A 21185-nucleotide genomic window follows, 5' to 3' on the forward strand; every position below is an offset into this window, starting at 1 on the left:
AGGCTGCAGTGAGCCAAGACTGGGCCACTGCACTCCAGCCTCGGTGACAGAGTGAGACTGTCTCAAAAATAAAATAAAATAAAATAGGCGAATTCATTGAGACAAAAAGATTATTAAGAACGTACAAGGGGCTGGGGGAGGTGAGAATGGGGTGTTACTATATAATGGGTAGAGTTCCTATTTGGGATGATGAAAGTAGTTCTCAAAACAGCATTGTGAATGTATTTAATGCCACTGCATCATACCCTTCAAAATAGTTAAAATTCTACATTTTCTCATGTATATTTACTACAATTTAAAAATTTCATTTACAATAGCATCAAAAAATCAAATGTCTTGGGTCAAATTTAACAAAACGTGAAAGAATTCTACATTAAAAACAATGAAATAATGTAGCAAGATAGTAAAGAAGGCATAAATCAAGAAATATGCCTCACACAGCACATGGATTAGAAGGCTCAATATAGTTAAGATGTCAATTCTCCCCAAATGAATCTATAAATTCAGTGGAATCTCAACCATAATGGCAGGAGACTTTTTTACAGAAATTGACAAGCTAATTCTAAAATTTATATGGTAATAAAAAGAAATTGTAATATTCAAATAAATCTTGATAAACAATAAAGTTGGGTTATTTACACTGCCTCATGTCAAGACTTGCTATAAAGCTACAGTAGTGGGGTACTGGCATATGGATAAACAAATAGATCAATGGAACAGAACACAGATTTCACAAACAGGCCCATATCTACAGAGTCAATTGTTTTTGGGTTTTTTGCCAGCGACAAATCAGGATATAACAGTCAATTGTTTTTCGACAAAAGTACCAAAGCAAACCAATGGGGAGAGAAAATTTTGGTAGTTTTAAACTATGTCAAATTTTTTTACATTCTTCCCTCTAAAAAGTGAAATCCTCCTCTCTCCTTGAGTACAGGCTAGACTTAGTGACTCATTCTAATGAAAAGAATATGGCAGAAGTGATAGTGTATGACTAGGTCATAAGAGGCTTCATGGTTTCTTCCTTACTTTGTCTTAGATCATTTCTGTAGGAGATAACTGCACGCCATGAGGAAACTCAAAGAGCCCTGTGTATAACTTGTTAGCTTTAAAGTAGGGAAAATTTAAAAACAAACAAACAAAAGCCCTGGGTAGAGACAAACGATATGGAACTGAGGCTTCCTGCAAAGAGCTTTATGAATAAGTCATCTTGAAAACAGATCCTCTAAGCCAAGCATGGTAGCTCAGGCCTATAATCCCAACACTTTGGGAGGCCAACAGGGAAAGATCACTTGAGCCCAGGAGTTCAAAACCAGCCTGGGCAACAAAGTGAGACCCCATCTCTACAAAAACATAGAAAAAACTAGCCCTGCATGGTGGTGCATGCCTGTAGTTCCAGCTTGGGAGGCTGAGTTGGGAGGATCACTCAAGCCCAGGAGGCCAGGGCTGCAGTAAGCTGTGATCACCACTTCACTCTAGCCTGGGCCACTTCTGAATTCCTAGCCCTCAGAAACTGAGGTAATAACTGTTTGCTGTTTTAAACTGCTAAGTTTTGGAATAATTTGTTACAGAGCAATAGATAATACACAAGTCTTTTCAACAAATGTTGCTAGTAATGGAACAATCAGTTATCTATGTGGGGGAAAAAGAAACACCAGCCCCAATCTCACACAATAACAAAAATTAACTTAGGATGACTCAGAGACCAAAATGTAAAAGCTAAAACTAGAAAGCTTGTAGGTGAAAACACAAAAAATAAAGTTAGGCTGGGCATGGTGGCTCATACCTATAATCCCAGCACTTTGGGAGGCCAAGGTGTGCAGAGCTCACCTGTAGTCTTAGCTACGCGGGAGGCTGAAGTGGGAGAATGGCTTGAGCCCAGGAAGTGGAGGGTGTAGTGAGCGGAGATCATGCCACTGCACTCCAGCCTGGGTGACAGAACCAGACCCTGTCTCAAAAAAAATAAAGTTATATGATTTACACTACCTGACTTCAAGCCTTGCTAGAAATGTCCGACACTTAAGAGGTAGGCAAGGTGTCCTCAGACACTCAGACAGAACACAGAAAGCAATAACCATAACAGAAATTATTGATAAATCGGACTTCATCAAAATTGAAAACCTCTGATTATTTATTTATTTATGAGATGGAGTCTTGATCACACCCGTATTCCTAGCATCTTGTGAGGCCCAGGCAAGAGGAATGCTTGAGGTCAGGAGTTCAGGATCAGCCTGGGCAAATATGCTGAGACCTCCATTGCTACAAAAAATTTTTAAAAAGAAAATAAGCTGGGCATGGTAGTATGCACATGTAGTCCTAGCTACTAGGGAGGCTGAGGCAGGAGGGTCGTTTAAGCCCAGGAGTTAGAGGGTACACTAAGTTATGATCACGCTACTACACTCCAGCCTGGGCAACAGAGCAAGACCCTGTCTCTAAAAAAACAAAACAAAAAACAAAAAATATAGTATCCAGAATACAAAAAACCTTCCTAAAACTCAGTAACAAAAAACAAAAAACAAAAAACAAAAAAACCCTGCCAGGCACAGTGGTGAACACCTATAGTCCCAGCTACTTGAGAGGATGAGGCAGAAGGATCCTTTGAGCCCAGAAGTTCAAGTCCAGCTTGGGCAACATAGGGAGGCCCTATCTCTAAAAGATACATTTCTTTAAAAAATAAAAAAGCCAATTTAAAAAAAAATGGGCAACAGATTTGAATACATCCTTCACAAACGAAGATACACAAAGACCATTAAGTACAGGAAAAGGTGCTCAATATCATTAGCATTCAGGTAAGTGAAAATTAAAACCACAATGAGTTACCACTATACTTTCACCCAAATGGCTAAAATTAAAAACACACTACAACACACTAAATGTTGCTAAATGTGGAACAACCACAACTCTCATACATTACTGGTAAGAGTGTAAAAATGGTACAACCATTTTGGAAAAGGTGTTACAGTTTCCTATAAAGCTAAACATACATCTATCCTATGACCCAGCAATTCTAGTCTCTTCAAGAGAAATGAATGTGTATGTCCACACAAAAAACCTGTGCAAAAAAGTTCATAAAAGCTTTACTCATAAGGCAAACACTGGAAACAGCCCAAATATCTATCAACAGAATAAACAAACTGTAGTGTTAATACAATGAAATACTATATAGCAATAAAAATAAACTACTGATACAGACAACAGCATGTATAAATTAAAACACTACACTGTGTGAAAGAAACCTTACTCAAGAGTGGCCAGGCGTGGTGGCTCACACCTGTAATCCCAACACTTTGCGAGGCCAAAGAGGAAGGATCGCTTGAGCCCAAGAGTTTGAGACCAACCTGGGCAACATGGCAAGACCTCTACAGAAAATTTTTTTAATTAGCTGGGTGCAGCAGTGCACACCTGTAGTCCCAGCTACTTGGGAAGCTGAGGTGGGAAGATCCCTTGAGCCCAAGGTGGGTTCAAGGTGGCAGTGAGCTATAATTGCACCACTGTACTCCAGCCTGGGTGACAAAACAAGACCCTTTCCCTTAAAAAAAAAAAAATATATATATATATATATGTGTGTGTGTGTGTGTAACACATATATATGTAATATGTGTGTGTAACACATATATATGTAATATATATGTGTAATATATATGTTATATAGTCTTCCTTTTTAACTTAATATATTATATATATAATATATAGGAAGACTATATAATATATAAAATATGTATATATAGAAGGCTATATATACATATATTGTCTTCTTATATTCTAGAGCGTTCTCTTTTTTGAGACAGGATCTTACTCTGTTACCCAGGCTAAAGTGCAGTGGCACGATCATGATTCACTGCAGCCTCCATCTCCTGGTCTCAAGCAATCCTCCCATCTCAGCCTCCCTAGTAGCTGGGACTATAGGCACATGCTGCCACACCCAGCCAATTTTTTTATTTTTTGTAGAGACAAGGTTTCACCATGTTGCCCAGGCTGGTCTCAAACTCCTGGACTCAAGTGATCCTTCCATCTCAGCCTCCCAAAGTGCTGGGATTACAGGCATGAGCCACCGCACCCAGCCTCTCTCTACTTCTGACTAGCCAATTTCTCATTACTCCAGTCTCTGTTACAGTTAATAATTCTATTTTTTTTTTACATAGAGACAGGGTCTCACTACGTTGCCCAGGCTGGTCTTGAACTCTTGAGCTTTTTTTTTTTTTTTTAAAGACAGAGTCTCACTCTCACCCAGGCAGGAATGCAGTGGTATGATCACTGCTCACTGCAGCCTCCAACTCCTATGCTCAAGTGATCCTCCTACCTCAGCCTCCCCAGTTGCTGGAATTTTAGGCATGTCCCACCATGCCCAGCTAATTGTTTATTTTTTGGTAGATAAGCGGGCCTTGCTGGGTTGTCCAGGCTGGTTTTGAACTTCTAAGCTTAACTGATCCTCCTGCCTCAGCCTCTCAAAGTGCTGGAATTACAGGCATGAGCCATTGCACCTGGCCAATTAATAATTTTGTATATAGTCCCAATTCTACCAATGAAAAGTAATACTGTAAACAGTCAAGTTAATATGCTTAAGGGTCCAAGTGGTCCTGCCTGGTACACTCTGCTTCATGAAATTACTCAAACTTAATATGGGCTCCCTGGCACCAAGGTCAGCACTTAGAGACACCTGCAAAATATGTAAGATAGCCACATACTGGCCGGGCGCGGTGGATCACGCCTGTAATCCCAGCACTTTGGGAGGCCGAGGTAGGTGGATCACAAGGTCAGGATATCGAGACCATCCTGGCTAACACAGTGAAACCCCATCTCTACTAAAAAATACAAAAAATTAGCTGGGCGCCTGTAGTCCCAGCTACTTAGGAGACTGAGGCAGGAGAATGGCGTGACCCTGGGAGGCGGAGCTTGCAGTGAGCCAGTGAGCCGAGATCGCACCACTGCACTCCAGCCTGGGCAACAGAGCAAGACTCCATCTCAAAAATAAATAAATAAAAAAGATAGCCACATATTTTATAATACATCTTCCCAAATAGAGAAGAAGCTTTTTAATATTCATTATATTTTCTATGCTAATGAACTCACTTTAATTTTTGCTGCACTGTCTCCAGGTAAAGTACCAAAAACAGTAAACCAAAATAGCCTATGTATATCTTGCCTAGCATGCTGCTTGACCCTGATCCATACAACATCTTCAAGTTGAGCATAAGTCTTTATAAATAAGTTTCAGAATATTCACTAGCTAGGCATGGTGGTATACATGGGAGGCTGAGGCAGCAGGATCACTTGAGCCCAGGAATTCGAGACCAGCATGAGTAACATTAGCAAGACTCTCTCTAAAACACACACACACACACACACACACACACACACACACAAAACCAGAATACTCACCACCAAACCAATTTTTTGTCCGAATTGCAACTATAAAGTCTCCAAATTAGTCAGGGACCATTAAATTTAAATTTGCAGGCCGGGCACAGTGGCTCATGCCTGTAATCCCAGCACTTTGGGAGGCCAAGGCAGGCGGATCATGAGGTTAGGAGGATCGAGAACATCCTGGCTAACATGATGAAACCCCGTCTCTACTAAAAATACAAAAAAAATTAGCCGGGTGCGGTGGTGGGTGCCTGTAGTCCCAGCTACTCGAGAGGCTGAGGCAGGAGAATGGTGTGAACCCAGGAGGTGGAGCTTGCAGTGAGCTGAGATAGTGCCACTGCAGTCCAGCCTGGGCGAAAGAGCTAGACTCCATCTCAAAAAAAAGAAAAAAAAATTTTTAAGTACTTACATGATCAAATACATATTGAATATCTACAGAGTAAGACCACGTAGTATATTATTACTAACAAGACAAAAATAATTCCTGCCTTCAGAGAACTGAAAGTCAGTATGGCCCAAGAAGTTAATGGTAAAACAATGAAATATTACAAACTGAGCTATGCATAATAGGTGACCCGTGGAAATGACTTTTAATGGGAGAGGGAATTTAAGGGATGAATACTTATCAACAAAAGCACCGTCTGTGGCTCCCAGACATTAAAGTCTAGAACACTTAGCTAGGGCTCTGACACAAGAAACTATACAGTCAATTCTCATTACTGATGGTAATTATGTTTTATAAAGTCATTGTGTACAATGAGTTATTGAATACTGAGTCACTGCACCTAGACAAAATAAATGGTTAAGTTCCTGTAGGCCTCTGGTCATATTTTCTTTTTTTTTTGTTTAATAAACTCTCAGCCAGTAGAAGATGATCTAGTCATATTTTCATTAACCAATTAATATATAACCTTCCAGATCTACATACATACAATATAAAACCTTTTAGGTATGTTTCTGTTTAAAAACACCTTATTTAATATAAATAACTGATTCATTAACACTGAACTATAGTTAACAGCATTATAACTCATGCCTGAACAAAACTTCCCTACACATTCCTTGTAAGGTAATCAAAGCCTTCTTGTGTTTAAAAACACCAGGCAGCACTTCAATACGATGTTTGGGGGCCATTTTAAGCATCAAAATCACCAACAAGGCCAGGCGCAGTGGCTAACAACCTGTAAGCAGTCTCGAAAAAATTAAAAAAAAGGCTTCTAGCAGCCGGCTTCATTGGGAACTATGGCTAAACATCATCCTGATTTGATCTTTTGCTGCAAGCCAGCTGGTGTTGTCATCGGAAGATTGTGTGAAAAATGTGACAGCAAGTGTGATTTGTGACTCCTTTGTGCGTCCCTGCACTATGGTGTGCTATGTGATGAGTGTAACTACGTATCTTAGCATGGGTGCTGTGTGATCTGTGGAGGCCCTGGGGTCTCTGGTGCCTATTACTGTAAGGAGTGCACCATCTAGGAGAAGGATAGAGATGGCTGCCCAAAGATTGTCAATTTGGGGAGCTCTAAGACAGACCTCTTCTATGAACACAAAAAATGCAGCTTCAAGAAGAGGTGATTGGTGGGTGGCCCCTTCCTCCCCACAACATCAAGCTGCTGCAGCGGCTAGAAAAGATGCCTGCTACTCCCGGCAGAAAGGGAGCAGAGCCCAGAGCATCACCAGGAGTGCCTGCTAGTGTACTGGCAGCTTACCAACCCTCCTCTCCCTTCACCCAGACATGTGGTAGGGATGGAAAAGGATTCTTCACAGAGCACTCTGGCACACTTTATTGGAGAAAAATTGATAGATTAGTTAATGGTTTTTCTTGAATTTGAGAAGCAAAGATCTGTTCTCCATATTGATATGTTCTCCCTCAACCAAGATCTTCTAAGAAATAATATTTTAGTCTTCTGCTTGAGGAGTTGACTGTGAAGCTACACCCAGTGAAAAACATGATCTTGCAGCAGCTCTGGTGGCAGCTGTCCTTGAAGAACCTTTGGTGTATGGTGGGAAGCTATCAGAACAAGAAATGTAGCCATTTACTCTTTTAACACTTGCGCTATTGTCATGTTATTTTCCTTCTGAGAAATTGGAAACCCTTTCTGTTGCTATTACATTAATAAAGTTAGTGTTTATTTTCTGGTAAAATAAATAAAAATGAAAATAAACATTAAAAATCACCAACAAAAAGCAAATCAGGACAGGTGCAGTGGCACATGCGTGTAATCCCAGCACTTTGGGAGGCCGAGATGGGCAGATCACTTGAAGCCAGGAGCTCGAGGCCAGCCTGGACAACATGGTGAAACCTCACCTCTACTAAAAATACAAAAATTAGCCAGACATGGTGGTGCGTGTCTGTAATCCCAACTATTCGCGAGGCTGAGGCAGGAAAATTACTTGAACCCGGGAGGCGGAGGTTGCAGTGAGCCGAGATAGCACCACTGCACTCTAGCCTGGGTGACAGGGCAAGACTCAGTCTCAGTAAAAAAAAGCAAATAAATGCAAAAAACCATGGTACTAAATAGACCAAGAAAAGGACACTTATTTACAGTATGATAATTGAAAAGAAGGCAGCAGCATGTTGCCTTGTTTAACCTCAGCTAGGAACACACAACTCAAAATTTTTGTCACTCTGTGCATATCTATAAATGATAGCAAAAGCACCAAAAGTACTGATTTTGGGGTTACAAGTAAATTTTAGCAGGTTTGCAAACTTGAAAATACAAACTCTGTGAATAATGAGGATCAACTGTATATTAATATGATTCCATTTATGTGAAACTTCTAAGAAACGCAAATTTAATCTACAGTGATAGAAAGATTGGCACCTGTCTGTGTCCAAGGAAGCAGGCTGGGGTTGACTGGAAAGGGAAATAAGAGTACCTTCTATGACTAACTGACATCTTTTCACTGGGCCGGGCACAGTGGCGCATGCGTGTAATCCCAGCACTTGGGGAGGTCAAGGTGGGTGGATCACTTGAGGTCAGGAGTTCGAGACAAGCCTGGTCAACACGGCAAAACCCCATCTCTACTAAAAAAATCAAGAATCAGTCCATTGTGGTGGCACATGCCTGTAATCCCTGCTACTCTGGAGGCTGAGGCACAAAAATCACTTGAACCTAGGAGGCGGAGGTTGCAGTGAGCCAAGATGGCACCACTGCACCCCAATCAGGGTGACAGAGCAAGACTCTGTCTCCAAAAAAAGAAATCTTTTCAATGAAGTGAAATAGACATCTGTTGGGCCAGGTGCAGTGGTTCATGCCTGTAATCCCAACACCTTGGGAGGCCGAGGTGGGTGGATTGCCTGAGGTCAAGAGATCGAAACCATCCTGGCTAACACAGTGAAACCCCATCTCTACTAAAAATACAAAAAATTAGCCGGGCGTGGTGGCACGTGTCTGTACTCCCAGCTACTCGGGAGGCTGAGGCAGGAGAATCACTTGAACCTGGGAGGTGGAGGTTACAGTGAGTGGAGATTGCGCCACTGCACTCCAGCCTGTGAGACAGAGCGAGACTCTATCTCAAAAAAAAAAAAGAAAAAAAGAAAAATTATACCACAATAAAGTTGGAAATTTCTTTAAAAACAATGATAAAGGGCCAGGCGTGGTGGCTCACGCCTGTAATCCCAGCGCTTTGGGAGGCCGAGACGGGCGGATCACGAGGTCAGGAGATCGAGACCATCCTGGCTAACATGGTGAAACCTTGTCTCTACTAAAAATACAAAAAAATTAGCCAGGCGTGGTGGCAGGCGCCTGTAGTCCCAGCTACTCGGGAGGCGAAGGCAGGAGAATGGTGTGAACCCGGGAGGCGGAGCTTGCAGTGAGCTGAGATCGCGCCACGCACTCCAGCCTGGGCGACAGAGCGAGACTCTGTGGCAAACAAACAAAAAAAAAATGATAAAGCATAAAGGTCAAAGATCAGAGATCAGCTGGCCATTTCTGGTGTGCAGGGGATTTTCTTTAACAGTGAAATGACTTTTTTTTTTTAAGACGGGGTCTCTCAGCTGGGTGTGGTGGCTCACACCTGTAATCCCAGCACTTTGGGAGGCCAAGGCGAGTGGATCACAAGGTCAGGAGATCGAGACCATCCTGGCCAACATGGTGAAACCCCGTCTGTACTAAAAATACAAAAATTAGCCGAGCGTGGTGGCACATGCCTGTAAATCCCAGCTACTTGGGAGGCTGAGGCAGGAGAATCACTTGAACCCTGGAGGTGGAGGTTGCAGTGAACCGAGATCGCGCCACTGCACTCCAGCCTGGGCAACAAGAGTGAGACTCGGTCTCAAAAAAAAAAAAAAAAAAGGCAGGGTCTTGGCAAGGTGTGGTGGCTCATGCCTGTAATCTCGGCACTTTGGGAGGCCAAGGCAGGTGGATGGCTTGAGGTCAGGAGGTCAAGACTAGCCTGGCCAACACGGTGAAACTTCGTCTCTACTAAAAATACAAAAATTAGCTGGGCATGGTGGTAGGTGCCTGTAATCCCAGCTACTCAGGAGGCTGAGGCAGGAAAATCACTTGAACCTGGGAGGCAGAGGTTGTAGTGAGCCGAGATCGTGCCTCTGCAATCCAGCCTGGGCGACAAAGCGAGACTTCATCTCAAGAAAAAAAAAAGATAGGGTCCCACTCTGTCACCCAGGCTGGAGTGCAGTGGCCCAACCACAGCTCACTGCAGCCTCAAAATCTCAGACTCAAGCGATCCTCCCATCTTAGACTCCCTAGTAGCTGGAGTTACAGTCACGCACCACCACGCCTGGCTAATTTTTTTATTTTTTGTATCGATGGGGTCTCGCTATGTTTCCAGAGCTGGTCTCGAATCCCTGGGCTCAAGTGATCCTACTGCCTCAGCCTCCAAAGTGCTAGGATGACAGGGATGAGCCACCATGTCCAGCCAATACGTTTTTAATTAACAGCTTTATTGATGTATTATTCACACATCATACGGTTCACCCATTAAGGTGTACAATTCAATGATTTTAAGTATAAAATTTTAAAAAAGTATAAAATATTCAGAAATAGGAGCAACCATCACAATTTTAGAATGTTTTAATCATCTCAAAAAGAAATTCCATACTCTTAAGCTATCTTTTTCCCTATCTCCTACAACCACCTCCAAGCCCTAAGCAATCACTAATGTACTTTCTGTTTCTATAGAATTGCCTATTCTGGATATTTCACATAAATGGAATCATGTAAATGTGAACTTTTGTATCTGACTTCTTTCACTTAACATGTTTTCAAGGTTCATCCATGTTGTAACATGTATCACACTTTATTCCTTTTTATTGCAGAGTAATGTTCCCTTGTATGTATACTCCACATTTTATCTGTCAGTTGATGGACATTTGGGTTGCTTCTCCTTTTGGCTATTATGAATAATGCTGCCATAAACATTCATGTACAAGTTTTGGTGTGAACATTTGTTTTCATTTCTCTTGGGTAGATAGCCAGGAGGGAGATTGCTGGGTCATATGGTAACTCTATGTTTAACCACATAAAGACTGTTTTCCCAAGTGGCCCACTTGACATTCCCACCAACAATGTATGAGGTCTCTAATTTCTCCATATTTCCATCAACATACGACATCATCTGATTTTTTTTATTACAGAGTAAGTTGTTTAATGATTGTTCATTCAATCATAATACACCCAAATTTTTCTTTTCTTTTTAGAGACAGGGTCTTGCTCTGTCATCCAGGCAGGAATGCAGTGGTACAATCAAGGCTCACTGCAGCCTCAACCTCCTGGGCTCAAGCAATCCTCCCACCCCTGCCTCCCAAGTAGCCGAGAATACAGGTGCATGCCACTATGCTCGTTTAACTTTTACTTTTTTTTTTGCAGAGATGGGGTCTCACTATGTTGCCCAGGCTGGTCTCAAACTCCTGGGCCCAAGCAATTTGCCTGCTTCAACCTCCAAAAGTTCTGGAATTATGGGCATGAGCTACGGCACCTGGCCTACACCTAGATTTTTATGTATTTATAAGATGCTCTTATTCATCAACATTGAATTTTAGACTTGCAAAGAGTCCAGTCCTAGACCTGCTCCCCTACCCTGCCCTCCTTTTATATAATGAGACAGGAATAAATAAGCTAAACCCACAAATAAAATTTTACAAAAGAGATCAGCAGATTTTCTAGGCACTCAACAAAACAAAGTCCCTAACAGAGATCCAGCACTGAAGTGAACATGTGTTCCCATCAAAGCTCATTTGTTACGTCTTCTAAATAAACATAACTTCAAACCACAGTAGCACACGAGAATCTTTATCATCTTTCATACACACACACACACACACACACACACACACACACACACACACACACACACACACACAGTCTTAGGCTTTCCTACCCAGAATCTATTGCTCAAATTCTGCTGTAGTAGGAGAAATGAAAACCTATATTTAAAAATTAGTGCAAAAGCACAGATCCAGAGCCACAAAGACACAAAATGCCTGACTGCTTCCTTTTTCCAAGTCAGAAACAAGAGTGTACTGTGCAGTCTTTCCCCAGCTCTGCCCATCACTGTTCCTTATAGTGTCAGGGGGGCACTGGGAGGAGGGCAGGCAGCAAATACTGCCATTTACAGCAGCCCAAGGAGGCAGTGAGATCAAGCCACAACAAAGAAAAGGGCCTAAAAATGTTTGCATCCAGTGCCATGCTCACAGAAATGTTTTCCTAGAAAAGTGGCACTTTAACCAGGAAGGGCTCTTTCCAGGCCTTAGTTCTGCCCTTTGAGCAAGTTCTGTCTCTGTTCTGCAGCACTAAGGGATGGGCCTGCCTCTATAAAGCACTAGAGTTAACATATGCAAGCACTTCAAGGCAAGGCAGGGTGGAGGCAGAAATTCATAGCCACCAAATCCCCACTTCTACTTGCCCACTCCCTTCTATTTCCCTGTTTAATTACAAAAGGTGTTTCCAACTCAGACAAATCTAGTACATCTTTATAAATATTTGGTCCTCATCTACTACGTACAGGCGCAAAAAGACACAAAAAGTGTAAAATACAGTCCCTGTCAGAAAAGGATTATTAGGCCCTACCAGAGGAAACAAAAAAGATTTTTTTTTTTTTTTTTGAGACAGAGTTTCACTCTTGCTGCCCAGGCTAGAGTGCAGTGGCGCAATCTCAGCTGACTGCAACCTCTGCCTTCCAGGTTCAAGTGATTCTACTGCTTCAATCTTCCAAGTAGCTGGGATTACAAGCACCCGCCACCACGCCCGGCTGATTTTTTGTATTTTTAGTAGAGACAGAGTTTCACCATGTTGGCCAGGCTGGTCTCGAACTCCTGACCTCAGGTGATCCACCCGCTGTGGCCTCCCAAAGTGCTGGGATTACAGGCGTGACCCACTGTGCCGGCCTAAAAAATTATTCTTAAAAGAGCAAATACTATTTTGATGTTTGTTTCAGAGCAATAATGTAACTGCAGTTCAAAGGGTATGGAATATATCCCCAGGAGCAGAAATGTTTTGGAGACGTTTTATAAAGAAGGTAGGTAGAAATGGAGCTGGACTATGGACAAGGGAAAAGCTGAAGCAAAAGGTCATCTCCACAGGCCATAGGTCACTGGATTCAGCCATGAGAGGATTTGTGCAGAGAAAGAGTATGTATGGAATGTTTAGCAAACCATTTGGTTAGTGGGGATTAGGATAAACCCTGAGAAGGTAGGCTGGAGCCAGTTGGACTGTATCACCTTAAATGCCACATTAGGACATCAGATCTCATCCCATAAGCCTGTAGCAGTTCCTGATTTCAGTGCAGGATCTCCGTAGTCTGTGCAGTGTGAAAAACTCCTGAAATTGGCCAGGCAAGGTGACTCACATTCATAATCCAGCACTTTGGGAGGCCGAGGTGGGAGGATCACTCAAACCCAGGAGTTAGAGACCAGCCTGGGCAACAAACAAGACACCATGTCCATTAAAAAAAAAAAAATTAAAATTAAAAATTAGCTGAGCACAGTTGTGCCCACCTGTAGTTCCAGCTACTCTGGAGGCTGAGGCAGGAGAATCACCTGAGCCCAGGAATTCCAGGCTGCAGTGAGCTATGATCATGCCACTGCACTCCAGCTGGGCAACAGAGTAAGACCTGTCTCAAAAAAAAATTAAGTAAATAAAAATACTAAAGTTTACAGATAAATTATGCAAAGATAAAGAACAGTGGATGGAAAGTCTGCTTTTTCTTTTTTTTTTTTGAGATGGAGTCTAGCTCTGTCACACAGGCTGGAGTGCAGTGGCGCAATCTCGGCTCACTGCAACCTCCACCTCCCAGGTTCAAGTGATTCTCCTGCCTCAGCCTCCTGAGTAGCTGGGATTACAGGTGCACGCCACCACACCTGGCTAATCTTTGTATTTTTAGTAGAGACGGTTTTTCACCATGTTGGTCAGGCTGGTATGGAACTCCTGACCTAGTGACCCGCCCACCTCGGCCTCCCACAGTGCTGGGATTACAGGCTTGAGCCACCGTGCCCAGCCTGGAGGGTCTACTATTATAACAACAGTCTGACACATTTGCACTTAAAAATGCCCATCACAAGCCAGGCACAGTGGCTCATGCCTGCACTTTAGGAACCCGAGGCAGGAGGATCATTTGCACCCACGAGTTTGAGACTAGCCTGAGCAACATAGTGAGACCCCCATCTCTACAAAAAAATTAAGACAAAGAAAATTAGCCAGGCATGGTGGCGCATGTGCGTAGTCCCAGCTACTTTGGAAGCTGAGGCAAGAAGATCACTTGAGCCCAGGAGCTGGAGGCTGCAGTGAGCTACAATTGTGTCACTACACTCCAGCCTAGGAGGTTTTTAAGAGACTGTCTCTTAAAAAAGGCCAGGCGTAGCCAGGTGTGGTGGCTCACACCTGTAATCCCAGCACTTTGGGAGGCCAAGGTGGGTGGATCACCTGAGGTCAGGAGTTTGAGACCAGCCTGGCCAACATGGCAAAACCCCGGATCTACTAAAAAAAAAAAAAAAAAAATTAGCCAGGCGTGCTGGCGCACTCCTGTAGTCCCAGCTACTCGGGAGGCTGAGGCAGGAGTATCACTTGAACCCAGGAGGCGGAAGTTGCAGTGAGACAAGATCATGCCACTGCATTCCAGCCTGGGCGACAGAGTGAGACTCCGTCTCAAAAAAAAAAAAAAAAAAAACCAGGCATGGTGGCTCATGCCTGTAATCCTAGCATTTTGGGAGGCCAAGACAGGAGGATCACTTGAGACTAGGAGTTCAAGCCCAGTCTGGGCAACTGAGACCCCATCTCTACATAAGTAATTTTTAAAAATGCAAATGACAGCCAGTGTGGTGTCTCACCCCTGTAATCCCAGGCCAAGGCTGAGGCAGGTGGATCACCTGTCAGGAGTGACCAGCCTGGCCAACATGGTGAAACCCTGTCTCAGAAAAAAAAAAAAAGCAGGGGCTTGGGACAATTTTGAAAAGCTAGTATTTTCGCTGGGTGCGGTGGCTCTCGCCTGTAATCCCAGCACTTTGGGAGGCCCAGGTAGACGGATCATGAGGTCAGGAGATTGAGACCATCCTGGCTAACACGGTGAAACCCCGTCTCTCCTAAAAATACGAAAAAATTGGCCGGGCGTGGTGGCAGGTGCCTGTAGTCCCAGCTATTTGGGAAGCTGAGGCAGGAGAATGGCGTGAACCCAGGAGGTGGAGCTTGCAGTAAGCCAAGACCATGCCACTGCACTCCAGCCAGCGCAACCGAGCGAGATTCCGTCTCAAAAAAAAAAAAAGAAAGAAAAGCTAATATTTTAATATCCCCCTCCTTTCAAGAACTGCCCGAGGAACTGGTCTTACCAAGATTAAAATGAACTAAAGATTCAAAAAATGGCCCTGAAGGACAATGAAATAAATAACTAAAGACTACTCAACTTCTCCCTTGCCTCACAAGTGCAGTATAAACTCAGTCGAACAGCAACAAGCTGCCAGCTTCCTCTGGGTTTAGCACCTGCTTTCCTAAAGGATCTCCTGACCAAGGAGCTGGTTTCTTTCAAAATTATTATTTTATTTATTATTTATTTATTTACTTTTGGAGACTGAGTCTCACTCTGTCACCCAGGCTGGAGTGCAGTGGCGCGATCTCAGCTCACTGCAACCTCCGCTTTCCGGGTTCAGGTGATTCTCCTGCCTCAGCCTCCATGCACCACCACGCCCAGCTAATTTTTGTATTTTTAGTAGAGATGGGATTTCGCCATTTTGGATAGGCTAATCTCTAACTACTGACCTCAGGTGATCCGCCCGCCTCAGCCTCCCAAAGTGCTGGGATTACAGACATGAGCTACTGCACCTGGCCTCTTTCAAAATTATACATTCAGAGGTGACAAGATCCTGATAGAAGTGCACAAAGTAGGCTAGGCGAGTGACCAGGCACAGTGGCTCACGCCTGTAATCCCAGCACTTTGGGAGGCCAAGGCAGGTGGATCAGGAGGTCAGGAGTTCGAGATCAGCCTGAACAACATGGTGAAACCAGGTCTCTACTAAAAATACAGAAATTAGCCAGGCATGGTGGCACGCACCTGTAATCCCAGCTACTTGGGAGGCTGGGGCAGGAGACTCGCTTGAACCCAGGAGGCAGAGGTTGCAGTCAGCTGAGATTGTGCCATTGCACTCCAGCCTGGGTGAGAGAACGAGACTTCGTCTCAGAAAAAAAAAAAAAGTAGGCTTGGCACGGTGGCTCACGCCTGTAATCCCAGCAATTTGGGAGGCGGAGGCGGGTTGATCATGAGGTCAGGAGTTCGAGACCAGTCTGGCCAATATAGTGAAACCCCGTCTCTACTGAAAATACAAAAATTAGCCAGGTGTGGTGGCACGTGCCTGTAGTCCCAGCTACTCGGGAGGCTGAGGCAGGAAAATTGCTTGAACCAGGGAGTCAGAGGTTGCAGTGAGCCGAGATGGCACCACTGTACTCCAGCCTGGCAACGGAGCAAGACTCCAGCTCAAAAAAACAAAACAAAACAAAACAAAAAGTGCACAAAGTATTGTCGCTTGACTTCTTAGTCATCTCATGCAGGCATATTCTATGACCACATACAAGAAGACTGTACAAAGAACCAAAGAGGCCACAGGTCAAGAGAAATGTGTTTTGGAGCAATGAGAACTCTTCCTAGACCTGCACACTCTACTGAGGATCTCCAACTTGCCCAAATTCACAGGAAAGGGGCTTGAAGGTGTTTTCACTGAGCAAGATAATTTTAGTACTGTTAAAAGTTAATTTGCGCCGGGCGCAGTGGCTCACACTTGTAACCCCAGCACTTTGGGAGGCCAAGGAGGGTGGATCACGAGGTCAGGAGTTCGAGACCAGCCTGGCCAACATGGTGAAACCCCGTCTCTATTAAAAATACAAAAATTAGCCGGGCATGGTGGCGCGTGTCTGTAGTCCTACCTACTCGGGAGGCTGAGGCAGGATAATCGCTTGAACCCGGGAGGTGGAGGCTGTGGTGAGCCGAGATCGCGCCACTGCACTCCGGCCTGGGCAACAGAGCGAGAGACTCTGTCTCAAAAGAAAAAAAAGAAAAAAAAAAGTTAATTTGCCAGTTCGATATCATCCACAACAAAAACAAGTTTCTTTTTCCGATTCTAAGACACTCCTACGTTTCCTTTGTCTCCTATGGCGAGCATCCCTTTAGGAGATAAAATCAAGTTATCACCATAATATTCACTTTCTCCTAAAGCAAAAAGAGGAAGACATTACCACTCTCCAAAAAGTGGTGGTGAAGAACCAAAGAAATTATGTTCCAAAATAAAACTCAGCCATTATGGACATTTAACCAGGTTCTTTGCGAGGAAAACGGTGAGCTTCGAGGTACACGTGAGGTTCCGAACGGGTCTCAGGAAGCAGCAGCCAGGCAGAGGGTCCCCCTTGCCATAATCATAGGGCCGTGACACCGGCCTGCCTGGCTCGCGGGGGCTTTGGCTTGCTTCGTCTAGTCTTAGCATCCAGCGTCCTGAAAATCACTCGCAGGAACGCTATCTAAGAAAGAGGTAAGTCTATTTCTCAGCCAGGAGCAACATAACTCCCAGGAGAGCATCAGGGTGGCACCGGACACACTTCGGCGCTCCGGATCAGCGGAGTCCAGAGCTTCGGTCAGAGAAGCTGGTTTCCCGCTACTAGCCGGCCAGCCCTCAGGCACTGGCGCTCTCCGTCCTCCACACCGGCTGTCCCCCCGGCTTCGGTGCCAGCATCTAGGAGGCTCGGCGGGCGGCCGGTCAGGACGCTAGAGCGATGTTCCAGTGATGGCCCCACCGGAGCCCCGACCCCACGCGCGCCCACTCCAACCCCGCGCCCGCCACCGCCCTCCCCGCGGGCGTCAGGCCGGTCTATCGGCCCGGCCCCTGTCACTCACCTGCCCGGCCCGGGCACCGAGCGCCCACGGCTCCCTACGGGAGCTGGGCCCCCCGGGCCTCCAGGTTTCGGCCCGCCCCCTGGCAGGCAGTACAGGTGGCTGAGCACCGCTACAGCGGCCTCTCACCGGCCGCTTGGTCCAGCTCCCGGCGCTGCCCACTGGGTACGGATCAACAACAAGATGGCGGCTAGCCGAGGGGGCGGGGGCCGGGCGTCATAGTAACCAGGACTGCAAAGAACCCGCCCCCGAGGGGGTGCTATCCCCAATCAACAGTCTTTTTGCTCGTCGCCAGGGGAAGTGCTTCCTGCTGACAGGTCAGCTCACCTGTCAGTCAGAGTCTGCCTCTCAGGGCCCCTGCCGAAAGCGTGGGGCACGTGACTGTGACGGCATGGGTTGGCGCATGCGCTTCGTTCCCGGAGTGGCTGGCGGCAGAGTTTTCGCTGGATACTCCGAGGCCGGAGCGCCCTTGGCCTCTCTGCGTCCCTGGCCCTCGTGCGGTACCGGCGGCGTTTTGTCATACACTTGCGCACACACAGGGAATCTCAGCGGTGTGCTATTCGTTTTTTTGTCCCCCACTCTGGGAGAAGGGGGGTGCAGCCCCCAGTTCACTCTGGAGAGGAAACTGAGGCTCAGAGAGGGGAGGCCGAGCCAAGGTCACGCCACCTCTAGAAATGGAGGTGCTGGGTCTCGCACCTCCTCCTGCTGGTTTCAGAGTGTGAGGAGCCTCTATCCCAGCTTCCCACGCTTTGTCCCTTACTAGCCTCGAGGTACAGCAGTCTGTGCTGCCACAGCAGCCTCTGGCTCATTGCCCATGCTTTCCTGCCTGAGGTTTAGAGCCTAGCCCAAGCCCTGACACACAGCGGGCACTCCCTTTTCTCTGCCCTAGAGCATCTTGTCTTGAGATCCTGTGACAGCATCTTTTGCCCTGGACTGTCATGACCGGCCTCCCAGGCAGACTAATGGTCCCAGGAAGATGGTCACACCTTGCTCCCCATACAGAACACCTAACTCTGGGCTTGGCTTCAGGCTTAGAACAACAGATGAAGTTACGTGGCCTGGGCCCACACCCAAATGCCCCAACTAGCTAACTGTGACTTTTGAGCCTTAGCCTCTCTTTAGCTTTGGTTGTCCCATCTGTAAAATGAAGATAAAAGTGGAGCTTCTCAGAGGAAGATTTAATGAACCCTCAGAGCAGGGGAAGAACTCAGGAAAAATCTGCCTACAACCACTTCCTGGAACAACCTGCTTCCAAGCTGCTGTTCCTGAGGCGTGCCTTAAAACACTAACTTTGGTGGAAGCCCCATGAAGCGTTTTTGTTTTGCTTTGTTTTGTTCCCACAGAAGGCTTTCAGCTTCTTCCTGGCCCTGGGATACCATAACTGGTTCAGAAGGGGAGGTCCTCCTAGCCAGGCGCAGTGGCTCATGCCTGTAATCCAGCACTTTGGGAGGCCAAAGAAGGTGGATCACTTGAGGTCAGAGGTTCGAGACCAGCCTGGCCAAAATGGTGAAACCCTGTCCCTACTAAAAATACAAAAATTAGCTGGACGTGGTGGCAGGTGCCTGTAATCCCAGCTACTCAGGAGGCTGAGGCAGGAGGATCACTTGAACCTGGGAGGCAGAGGTTCAGTGAGCTGAGATCACGCCACCACACTCTAGCCTGGGTGACAGAGCAAAATTCTGTCTCAAAAAAAAAAAAAAGAAAGGGAGGTTCTCCAGTACCCTAAGGGGGTTCAGGCCCACAGACTCAACAGACGAGTAAAGACTGTGATAACTTGGATTTACCACAGTAAGGTCCTCTTGGAGAGCTGGCAGAAGCCTGAGACCTGATGTCAGGTTGGGCATGGAGAGTGGGCCAACACTGCATCCAGCAAGACCTGCCCACCAGCAGATTGCTGCAGGCCACTTGGCTACATGCAATAGCTCAGGTCAACACAGGGAGATGTGAGAGCAGAGGAACCAGAAGAAACAGATCAGGAAGAAAAGCCAACAACCCTCAAAAGGGGGATTCTGCTAATCCTCCAGGACCAGCCATGCCACAGGATTCTCAAGTCTGCATCACCCCTCACCGCAGTGCAAAAGCTCCAGATCCTTCCCAAGAAAACCTCCACATACAGTTGGCAAATTGCCCTGAAGTTTGATGGGGCCCTCAAAAAGCAACAGTGGTATAACTACTATGGATAACAGTTCGGAGGTTCCTCAGAAAACTAAAAATACAGCTACCACATGATCCAGCAATCCCACTGCTGGGTATGTACCCAAAGGAAAGGAAATCAGTATATCAAAAAGATATCTGCACTTCCATGTTTGCTGCAGCGCCATTCACAATAGCCAAGATTTGGAAGCAACCTAAGTGTCCATCAACAGGTGAATGGATAAAGAAAATATGGTACATATGGGCCAGGTGCGGTGGCTCACGCCTGTAATCCCAGCACTTTGGGAGGCCGAGGCGGGCGGATCATGAGGTCAGGAGATGGAGACCATCCTGGCTAACACGATGAAACCCCATCTCTACTAAAAATACAAAAAATTAGCCGGGCGTGGTGGCAAGCACCTGTGGTCCCAGCTACTCAGGAGGCTGAGGCAGGAGAATGGCGTGAACCCAGAAGGTGGAACTTGCAGTGAGCCGAGATCGCGCCACTGTGCTCCAGCCTGGGCAACAGAGCGAGACTCCATCTCAAAAAAAAAAAAAAAAAAAAGAAAAGAAAATATGGTACATATGCAGAATGGAATATTATTCAGCCATTAAAAAGAATGAGATTGTGAGATTGGCTGGTGCGGAGGCTCATGCCTGTAATCCCAGCACTTTGGGAGGCTGAGGCAGGAGGATCACCTGAGGTCATGAGTTCAAGACCAGCCTGGCCAACATAGGAAAACTCCATCTCTACTAAAAATAAAAAATAAAAAAATTAGCCGGGCGTGGTGGTGCACACCTGTGGTCCCAGCTACTCAGGAGACTGAGGCAGGAGAATTGCTTGATCATGAGAGGCGGAGGTTGCAGTGAGCCAAGATCGTGCCACTGTACTCCAGCCTGGGTGACAAAGTAAGACTACATCTCAAAAAAAAAAAAAGGAAAAAGATTTAAACAAAACAATTGAATTCATGGAGATAGTGAGTAGAAGGATAGTTACCAGAGTCTGGAAGGGGTGGGGAGGTGGGACGGTTAATGGGTACCAAAAAAAAAGAAAAATGAATAAGACCTAGTGTTTGATAGCACAACAGAGTGACTGTAGTCAATAATAACTTAATTGTACAGTTTAAAATAACTAAAAGAGTATAATTGGATTATTTGTAACACAAAGGATAAATGCTTTAGGGGATGGATGCCCCATTTTCGATGAGGTGATTATTAACCATTACATGCCTTATTAAAACATCTCATGTACCTCCAAATTTATACACCTATGTACCCACAAAAATTAAAAATTAAGAAAAAAATTAAAAAGAGAAACATCTCAACAACAACAAAAGCAACAGTGAGCTAGGCACAGTGGCTCACACCTG

At 45.4% G+C, this 21185-nt stretch overlaps 1 protein-coding gene and 1 pseudogene across 2 annotated transcripts in view; one reads left to right on the forward strand and one right to left on the reverse strand.

Moving 5' to 3' along the window:
* IP6K1 (inositol hexakisphosphate kinase 1) overlaps positions 1-18031 on the reverse strand; it is a 62220-nt gene extending 44189 nt beyond the window's left edge. The window contains exon 1 of one of the 2 annotated variants that reach the window (XM_001166017.8): positions 17686-18031. The gene's annotated coding sequence lies outside the window, so the exon portion shown is untranslated. Of the gene's footprint in view, positions 1-17033; positions 17652-17685 lie in introns of those variants that run through there. The other variant, XM_016941112.4, reaches the window with a different exon arrangement.
* LOC107970641 (PHD finger-like domain-containing protein 5A) lies at positions 6604-6953 on the forward strand (annotated as a pseudogene).
* Positions 18032-21185: the final 3154 nt, after the last annotated feature.

Source organism: Pan troglodytes, chromosome 2, assembly GCF_028858775.2.
Source record: "Pan troglodytes isolate AG18354 chromosome 2, NHGRI_mPanTro3-v2.0_pri, whole genome shotgun sequence".
Lineage (NCBI taxonomy): Eukaryota > Metazoa > Chordata > Mammalia > Primates > Hominidae > Pan > Pan troglodytes.